Source organism: Macrobrachium nipponense, chromosome 9, assembly GCF_015104395.2.
Source record: "Macrobrachium nipponense isolate FS-2020 chromosome 9, ASM1510439v2, whole genome shotgun sequence".
Taxonomy (NCBI): Eukaryota; Metazoa; Arthropoda; class Malacostraca; order Decapoda; family Palaemonidae; genus Macrobrachium; species Macrobrachium nipponense.
The window spans coordinates 4,636,182-4,645,874 of NC_061110.1; positions in this window are offsets into that span (position 1 = coordinate 4,636,182).

Genomic DNA, 9,693 nt, shown 5'->3' on the forward strand with positions numbered 1-9,693 from the left:
TCTGTTTCTTCGAGTGATTTTAAGAGTTTTTTTTATGATGTGTGTGTGTTTTCCCCAAGTTGGTTGTACAAATGGTTTCATTCGGCGTCAATTATCCTGGTAGTCACGACGCCTGATAATTATTAATTATTCATTCATTCTTCGAGTGATGTTGAGTTTAACAGCAGATTTTTTTTCATAGGTAAAATCACGAGGAGATTCACATGTTCGATAATTGAGTTTTGGAAAAAAGAAAGGAAATTGTTAGTGACGGCACACTTTAACTAGAGGTTTAAAAAATACAATAAATTTTAAATTTTTCGAAATTAATTTTGGGAAAAGGAAAAAAATGAGTAATGCACATTTTTAACTAGATTTTTTAATAATGAATTCACTAAAAAATTACACATTTTCGAAATTAATTTTGGAAAAAGGGAGAAATATGAGTGACGCTGATTTTACCAGTGTATTTTTCATTAATAAATCCACACTCAAAAAAAAAGTTCTAATTATTAGAAAGTAATTTTCTTAGCAGTGAAAGAATGTTAGGACATAGTATATTTAATATATAAATCTACAGGATTCGCTTGCTCGAAATGAATTTTGGAAAACCGAAGAAATCTAAAAATGTCTTCTAAAATCAGAAAAGTCCATCGGTTGGCTGAAGCAGTGAATGATTTACCTGACAGTTAGCTGACTGTTGCTGGTTGAAGCCAGGTTGCAGGAGGCAACCGGGTACGCAACCGCATCCCAGAAAAGTTGCTGAAATCAGGTTGCACTGCACACCAAAATTCACCCCACCAGTCCACTCGCTAACTCGCTTAATCGCTAACTATGGCCCACCCGTCTGCTACAAATACCTGTGCATATTGTATCTTAATGCATTAGCATTTGTAGTTCACCGGACGACCACCAGAGCGCAGAGTAGAAACGACAGAGATGAACGCAATACAACAGAACATTTTCGCATGACCTTTAGACACCTAAAATACCAGATACATGCTGATTATTATAAGACATTTATTAGACACGTGTCAAGTTATTAGGTTATTCTGTGATGACTCTTTGGCTATTTATTTATTTATTTATTTTTTTTTTTTTTTTTGCATCTCAAGAAATCAATGTTGGTGATTTATAATCAAAATAAAATAAAACGAATAGCATTTAACTACATAGACAGAAATTCCTCTTTGAAATTGTTAGAGGGGAATTCAGAAATATACTGTATAGTCTCTTCAAAAGTAGGGAGCGCTGTGATAATGCTGTAGCAGCTGGCTTTGATAAAGCGGGCACAAAGCCAGCAATGGTTCCTTCTGATAGAGCAGCCCATAATGGTGGGTGGGGAAATGTTCATATCTTAGTGGAGAGGGAAATCTATGATACAATACATACTTCACCATATCACAGGAAACACGAAGTACACGCTCTCAAACAGTGGCCTAACATAACATACTCTGTAAACGTAAATGAATTGTTTCAGATATATTGAGAATTCGAAGCAACGCTGGGTTCAGTTTGCAGAGCGAGGGAATACGACCTCGCCTGATCAATGTAAGTTTATTGAGAGAGAGAGAGAGAGAGAGAGAGAGAGAGAGAGAGAACCGTCTGTATGTGCAGAGAGAGGAGCAAGTGCTTTCACGAGAAAATGGTTCTGAGGAAATTAAACGATGGGACGCGCAGTCGTCCGTCAGCTTTTCGAATTATTCGGGAAATGATACTTGGTGTGGATGAAGTCCTGGGAAAACTGTAAAGACAAAATCCTCCAGCGGATGTGCAACGAATTCCATGTATCATACAAACAGCCCCAGTCTTGCAAACGGTACGTTATTGAATGAGGAACTCAAAGTCCTATCTCATCCTAGATTAAACTGATTAGTTACCCTGAAGTAAACAAGGACGTTGTGGTGCTCCTGTGAGGTAGAATGAACCTTTGAGAAGGAGAAGCAATCAGGTTAATGCCAGGTACAAATTTTGCCAAATTTACTTCCGCTTGAAGTGTTTCTTGGATTTCGTTTATGATCATTTCTGTAATCGCGTTTTTCATAACAGGAAGTTTGGTAATTCATATAGTTTCTATTTAACAGCACGTATTCTGTTTCATTATTTTTCCTTCCTGTCATAATGTACAGATGCTGAGTTACAGTCTGCAATATTATTTTTCGTTTATTAAGAAATATATATTGACAATACTTACAGTTTGTATAGCTGTATATACATCATGATACATTTACACAGATAAAATTAGTAATTAAGATATATTTAGTACTTTGCAACTTTTACTATTCATCAAAGTATGTTTTTAAATTACAAACATATTGACCCTTGAATACTTTTTTAGGAGAAGGTTTAAAGCCTTTTTTACTTACATTGAAATTATTAACTATTCTACGTTTTCATTCATATTTTTACGTAAATACAGGTTTTTAACATATATAAAATGGATACAGATTCATCAGTGTGAAACCTATAAATTAATACTGTAAAGGAATATTTACCTTCAGGTAGAAACATTACCTCTTCACAGCATGTAAACAAGGCGTGATCCGACCTCCAACTTACTTGGGGCGCGTGTTTAAATCTACGGTCAAATAGCCCGCTGTTTCGCTAACGAAAATTAAAATAAATACGCAACATTTTATTAGAAAGGATTGCTTTGTACTGCTTAGCATGCAGATTGTTTATTTATTTATTTTGTTTTTGCATTTTCATCCTAACGAATAAATCATAAATATCCTATACAAAAAGTCCTGTATCTTTAACACCTTTTTCAGACATTTTTAGGGTTTTCGATAGGGCTTTCCTACCCCGTCCCCAACGAGAACAACAACAACAACAACAACACCAACAACAAAGTAGTTAGTAAGCTTACTCCCCGAGTGAGCGAAAACGAATTACTCTAAACAACGAAATGATTCAACTATTCACTGAGAGGATTAAATGTTTCCTTACATAATTAAACACAGGCTCCAGAACAGAGCTTTATGTACCAGCACTTGTTATTCATAGCTTTTTGCCAGGGGTATCGGTTCCAATGAATAAATTAGAGTGGTTCTCTTTTAAAAAGACAGTTCCCTGTAATGAAAATTACCATTCAGTTGATAACACAATAAAAACTCACCGTTTGAGAGAAGGATTTCATTAGCACTTTTGTTTTACAATTCCTATGAAAGGTTTAATGAGTAAACTTGCCTGAATTTTGAGCCAGTGTTAAATATATCATTATTATTATTATTCATAAAAATCTCACAATCACATGAGTCACCTAAATGGTGTATATATATATATATATATATATATATATATATATATATATATATATATATATATATATATATATATATATATATATATATATATATATATATATATATATATATATATATGAATAACTTGATCACGAAGTATATAAAACGTAATGCTATGTATTAATAAAGGTTTTTGCCACGAAGGAAAATTGAAAAGCGAGATAGCCAAGAACTTTCGGTCTAGCACGATCCTTTACTAAGGCATAACTGATCATACAGAGGAAAAACATAGTAAAAGTAGGCTTAATATCCAAACTGACATTACAAGATTAACAATAAGGTTGATTTCACTCTACAGAAACGAGGAAACGCCTGAGGGCAAGATTAGCGATTTTTAGGCAGCCACTCCTTGGAGGAGCAAAACACATATTCAACAGATGATTGTCCAGAAAACAATACATTTTGAAAAAACAAGGAGTCATATACTACTTATTACCATGAAATTTACAAAAATGTTCCCCCAAAAATGATTGAAATGACGAAAAAAGGATATAAATATATCGTGCAAGAGAGAGAGAGAGAGAGAGAGAGTATTTAAGAAATGAACTTGTATTGCATGAATTACTTATGTCCGTTAGTCACATAATTTTATTAAGTTGTGAATTTGTGATTGCAGATTTATTTTTAATGGAGAATATTACCAACAAATATTTGGTATGGCCATGGGAAACCCTTTATCACCTCTCCTTTCAAACTTATATATGGAATTTTTTGAAAGACAACACCTCCCGAATATCACACCTTTCCCCTTAAAGTGGTAGAGATACGTAGATGACATCTTAGTAGTCTTACCTATTGGTATCGATGTAAATGATTTATTGTCTATACTGAATAATTTAGTGCCATCAATAAAATTCACTGTTGAAATTGAAAATAACAATGCCATCCCTTTCCTAGATGTATTAATACATAGAGAATCTTTCCAATGTAAATTCAGTATTTATAGAAAAACCACAAATAATTTAACATATGTACATTTTTATTCTGGCCACCATCTTAATATTAAAATTTCTATTTTTTCTTTTATGTTCTTACATGTTTTGCGTATCACGAGTCCAAAATATCTTGACCAAGAAATAGAATACATAAAATAAATAGGAAACGATCTCTGCTACCCACCTCATATAATTGATTTATGTTATCAAAAAGCTCACAAAAAGTTTTATAGTGTTGCTAGTAATGAAAAAGAAATGCCTAAAAATGTACTTAGCTTGCCTTACTTTCGTGGATTTGAAACCATAAGATCAATATTTAAATCGTTTAATGTTAATGCAGTGTTCTGTTATAACAATACCATTAAAGAAATGTTAATTGTGAATAGTCCCATAACAAATAACAACATCATTTACATCTTTTTACGTTGGTCAGTCAAGTGAAAAATTATGTGTACGTATTAAGCAGCATATGTATTCAGTTAGAACAGCCCAGACTTCAAATGCACTGTTTATCCATCAGAGTGAAAAATCTCATTGTATTAATTGGGGCGATGCCTCTGTAATTGCTAGATCTAATGATTATGTTTAAAGAAATTTAGTGGAATCAGCAATTATGCAAATCACTAATAAAAACAACCTAAATCTTAGTCTAGGATTGTACCATTTGGACCCGTATATTTGTAAAATGTTATGAAGGACCTTGAAATAAATGAACTAATTAATAAGTCCCACATGTATATAGTTATTATTTCTCTCTCTTTCTCTCTCTCTCTCTCTCGTCTCTCTCGTCTCCCTCTCCTCGAATCTCATCTTCTCCTCTCGTCTCTCTCTCCTTCTCTCTTGCACGATATATTTATATCCTTTTTTCGTCTTGTCAATCATTTTTTTGGGAACATTTTTGTAAATTTTATGGTAATAAGTTGTATAGGCCTCCTTGATTTTTCAAAATGTATTGTTTTCTGGATGAATCATCTGTTGGCCACGTGTTTTGCTCCTCCAAGGAGTGGCTGCCTGAAAATCGCTAATCTCGCCCTCAGGCGTTTCCTCCTTTCTGTAGAGTGAAATCGACCTTATTGCTAATCTTGTAATGTTAGTTTGGATATTAAGCCTACCTTTACTATGTTTTTCCTCTGTATGATCAGTTATGCCTTAGTAAAGGGTCGTGCTAGACCGAAAGTTCTTGGATATCTCGCTTTTCAATTTTCCTTCTTGGCAAAAACCTTTATATATATATATATATATATAATATATATATATATTATATTATATATATATATATATATATATATATATATATAATTAATATATATATATGACTTGAAAGTAATAATAATAATAATAATAATAATAATAAATAATAATAATAATAAAATAATCATAATAATAAATAATAATAATAATAATCCATGCTTCTAAATTCTTGTATACAAAAGTTAGTTCGTTCTGCGGTAATAAAATTGTATCTATTCTTTTTTTTTATTTCCTAATTGAAAAGAAACTTAATGTTCAGCAATTACGCCCGGAACCATTAAAGCATAATATATTCATAAGAATAAATTCGGATCTTCAATTAACATGCAAATATCAGAGTTGCTGTACTGTAGTTTCCCTACCACTTAACTGCCTATTTAACAATCTAACTTTTTCAAAATATATCGTTGACTTTCCATTGTTTCCTTAGATAACACAAGCAAATTTATGCAATGACATTAAACACATGCATTACTGATATGAACAGTAAATTCAAATCGTTACATCAAGAGCACACACACATACATAATACTAATACCTAAATACATCGTTTTCTATACAGGTAAATTGAGAAGATAAGAATATGCAAAAGCGAAAGCTAATGGCATTCCGGTCGTCTAACAACTAACCGGCAGGAAGGTAAAAAAAAGAAAAAAAAAAATGTCTGCTGCCATCAATGCTCATGTAGCCGGTTGGAAATAGTTCTCAAGTGACCGCAAGATGGCAGCTGTCTGCAGGCTTTGGCAATAAAATGATACGATTAAAAAATAATACTGTTGCTCGAGATATTGATTTTAATGTTAATATAAAATGTTTTTTTGAATAAATATCTGGCGAAAATGGACACGCTACGTATAAACGAAAGACATTAACCTTTAATTTTTTATATCAAAACACAATTATATTATATTTACAAAAGATGAACGTTATAAATGAACGAAGTATAACAGAAAGGGTTAACATAGATTCCTTACATTACCACAAAATGTGACAATGTTCATATTATATTTAGGAGCACAACTAAAAATAAAATACAAGAAACATATACACTATGAGTAATATAGCCTTTCAATTGCCTTTAAAATTTAGAATTAATATATTTATATGGAAAGAAATCTCTCATGACGTCCTCTCATCTTATCAACATTATTTGTCTCCTTATTTTCCATTTTGAATTTATCAATGCAAATAGTGTTCTTAATCATTCGTGATTATAGATCTAAGATTCCTGTCGAGACAGCATGATTTGTTTGAATTCCACACCAATAAATGAGGCATTCATTGCACGTTTGAAATACGCGTAGTAAATTGATACTGTAGTAACCACTTGCAGATAAACTAACCGGTTATAATACATTATATTCAGACCTTTGGAGATTTGGCACGGTTCTGAATAACATTGGGATTCAATAAATATTTTCTTAAATACCTAAAGCCGGGCTCTTTATACTTTATATCTTTATTACAACTAAAATACATGGAGGAAAGGGTAGATTTGAATAGATTTTTACATAGAAGACGCGGGAAAATGAACAGGGTATTGCATATATCTCTTTAATGGGACAGGTTAACCACAAAAAAAATATTAACGATGAAATACATGGATCATTTGTAATATATATATATATATATATATATATATATAATATATATATATATATATATATATATATATATATATATATATATATATATATATATGTGTGTGTGTGTGTGTGTGTGTGTGTGTGTGTGTGTGTGTGTGTGACCAGAACGGTAGAATAAAATTACATTTGTTAATTGGAGAACTTAAGTCAACTTTGATAAAATTCTGCTCGTAATACTGTGCAAACCATAAAATATTGTAAATTTTCTCTAATGAAAAATAGTTTAATGAGGCTGCATCAAATTATAGAATATGTTATTACTGGGGCAGGGCCACTAGACATTAAGAGGGAGAGCTGGCACGGAGGACTTTTATTCAGGAAATTGTCTTAAGGAATTTCAGTGTGTGACAATACCCGGGACACAAATACTACGCGTTTTGTGACTGACATCGCCAAGGAATAGCCAGCTAAAGTATGATTTGAGCATCAACTGCCTTCCATTACCTCTGAAGTCTATTTTCGACATTGGAGTACTTGGCACTATTACAAACGCCGCCTCATTCAAATTTCTCTGCATACACCTTTATTTATAGGAATTTCCCATCCAGTGAATTCGTGTTTTCCAAAGTTGACGCTTTGCTTTTATTTATTTATTTATTTACTTATTTATTTATTTATTCATTTATTTATTTATTGTTTTTTGCTTATCCATAAATTCCCCCCACTTCCTCTAGGTGAAGGAAGAAATATATGCTAACGAATTTAAAATATTATTGTATAGGGTAACATAGGCGTGTGATCCGGGCAGGTCTTAATGATTCGTTAATTCTTATTGAAAGTATTAAACTTACATTTTTTTACAGTTACAGTATTTACAGTATACATCAACACATACACAGGCATTTTTTTACACGAGCACAATCTAAAATTGCAATTTCCACATCTTGCTTTAGTTACTGACTACTCAAAACCACTAAGTAATACAATCCATTGTGAAAATATTTTTGTTTTTGAATTTTTAAAAAAAATAGCCATCTATCATAAAATTTGGTCTGAACAAAGACATCTGTTCCACCTTTCATATAATGTTAGAACGGACTGAAAGTCTGCTCAATACAAGAAGGCGTTTGAATGATAAAAATACGCCAGCGCATAAACTAAAACGCAAATTTTATCGTTTTGACGCTGGAGACTACAACGATTAAAAAAAAAAAAAAAAAAAAAAAAAAAAAAAAAAAAAAAAAAAAAAAAAATAAAAAAAAAAAAAAAAAAAAAAAAAAAAAAAAAAAAAAAAAAAAAAAAAAAAACTGACCAGAACGAAACAGAAATAAGTGGAATGGTCAATTAAATTAAAAACTAACCGGCAGAAAAGTCAGGCGACTATACTCTGTTTTTTTCCATCTGTCCATCCGCCTGTGGTGTTTTTGTAATGGTATCACTGCGTCCCGGGCTTTAAATAGTTACGCTATGTGTAAGTTTTAGGTAAATAAAAGGATATCTGGGTGTACATTTGCAACTGAAAAGCGTTCTAATAATTTACTGTATGCGAATTACGCCGTTAATATTCGAAATAGGATATTGTTATTATTGTTGAATATAAGCTGAATGTAACTATCTAAAGCCCGGGACGCAGTGTTACCATACGCAAACACCACAGGTGGATAGACAGATGGAAAAAAAACGAGCATAGTGGCATGACATCCAAAAGCGACGGCAGAGCCTCTACCGGCCAAGGAGAGAAGTAGTCCCTAAGAGGCCAGTTGTTTGCAGGGTCCGGTAGCTCGTGACACCTACTGGCACGTTTTGGTACTTAGTTGGTGCAATTTTAAGATGCGATGGTAGAGCTGCCATACACGTATTTTTTATTATTTTATTAAGAAAAAATAGACGTTTACAATTCTTACCATGTGTAACAGTGCATATATAGGTATAAAATTAGTGATTAAAGCATTACATTGCAGTTTTGTTATTATCTAGACATGTTTCTGGATTACAAACACATTGATTCGTGAATATTTTTTTGAACAGAAGTTATAGATGCCATTTTACTTACATTGAAAGTATCGACAATTCTATATTTCTCTCATTCAAGTAACTGCGGGTCAGTGCTTCCAAATCCTGAGTAAGTTCTCATCTATATCCCTACTATAAATTCAGAAATTAGGACCATGGTCGTATTTTCATCATTTTTTAAAGTGCATCAAAATCTAAACTCCTTAACCTATTTCCTACTCATCCTTTTTATGAGTCCGCATCAAAATAACCTATTACCTATTCATCCTTTTTTGAGTCTGCATCAAAACCTAACTTTAAAATCCTTAACCTATTTCTTGTTTTCAGTTTACTACATTTTTTAGTAAGCCAAAGAGCTAATTCGACCAATTTTTAACTAAGGCACGGAAATATACCACACACATATTTTACTTTTTACGCATCCTCAATAGCCGCCTTTTTCATCTTGTATGTTCATCATAGCTAATCTATCATTTATACTTAACAATACTTAGTGCACATATTTTTAAAAAATCCCATCATTTTCCTTTGTATATACTTATTATTTCCACGCCTCCAAATTAGTATCGAGTTGGACAAAAGGTACATAATTCAAAATAACCTATTACCTATTCATCCTTTTTT